Source organism: Lathyrus oleraceus, chromosome 4 (genome assembly GCF_024323335.1).
Source record: "Lathyrus oleraceus cultivar Zhongwan6 chromosome 4, CAAS_Psat_ZW6_1.0, whole genome shotgun sequence".
Lineage (NCBI taxonomy): Eukaryota > Viridiplantae > Streptophyta > Magnoliopsida > Fabales > Fabaceae > Lathyrus > Lathyrus oleraceus.
In genome coordinates, this window is record NC_066582.1 from 486,515,015 (window position 1) to 486,516,320 (window position 1,306).

The following is a 1,306-nucleotide window of genomic DNA, read 5'->3' on the forward strand; positions in this document are numbered from 1 at the left end:
GTTTAATGGGGCAACACTTAAATAATTAAATGGCTTAGGGCATGGACCTCTCATTGGGCTTAACTAAATGGTCTAATCCATCACGGTCCATTCAGATACAAAGCCCAATTAAACAATTCATCAATAATTAATATTTATTTATATTTGACTATAATATAATTAATTAATAATTGATTATGTCAATCTATATTTGATTAATTAAATAATCAATCTAACAATCTTTCACTTGGATGAATAATAATTAATTATTAAAAAATTTGACATTAGATTTCTAATTATGGTCAACACACTAATCAATAAAAAGAAAAGTAAGTTTCATTGTTGCAAAAATTATATTCGATGGTGAAAACAAATCATACATGTTAAAGACTCACAATTTATATAATGAATGGTGAACTTAGAGTAACCTATTTAAGTTAAGAAAATAATATTATAAAGAATGGCCCAAGCATATAAAAATGCTATCGATAAACTCCCACTAACTCAAAATATCATAAGACTTACTCATGTGTATAAGTCTTTAGTTAATAATTATACTAATGAATTTTAAATTATAGATCATAGAATATTCACATAGGTACATTCATAACACAATATCATACTCGATAAAAGTATTGAAATTATATTTGTACTTTCTTATTTATGACCTCAAGAGTGTGGATGTTGAAGATAGAATAACACAATATTATTGTATGCTAAAGAATGATTGTATCTTTTCAATATCGACCTAAACATCAAGTTATGATGTTTTATGAGATTAAGAGAATAATATATATCTCAATATAAGACTTCTTAAAATTATTTTATATTTTGAAGTCTTTTTACAATATGTCATATTTATAATGGCGCCACAATATATGACACTATGAGAATAATAATTTTTTTTTCCAGATTATATGATTGTGCACTCCCACTTATCAAATAGAATAAAGATTTATCAGATCATTAGTATTAAATACTCCGATTATACAATGGGATGTTAATTTTATTTTAAGTACAAAACTATATAGAGAAGTGATTCTATAATGTATTATCATTAGAGTTTTTACAAACTCAACCACATATTTTACACGTAAATAGAATATATCATTATTTATATAATTTCACATGAAAGAGTAAGATGGTCATATAAAAGATTTATCATCATTAAAGTGAGACCAAATCCCTATAATTTTAATATAATATAGGATTATATATAACATTTTAATAATTCTCATAGTGTAAAACTCAAATGTTACAACTATAACTACACACATTTTAGACAAATTTAAGCTACATGCAGCGAAAAAATATAAGACTTTAATTT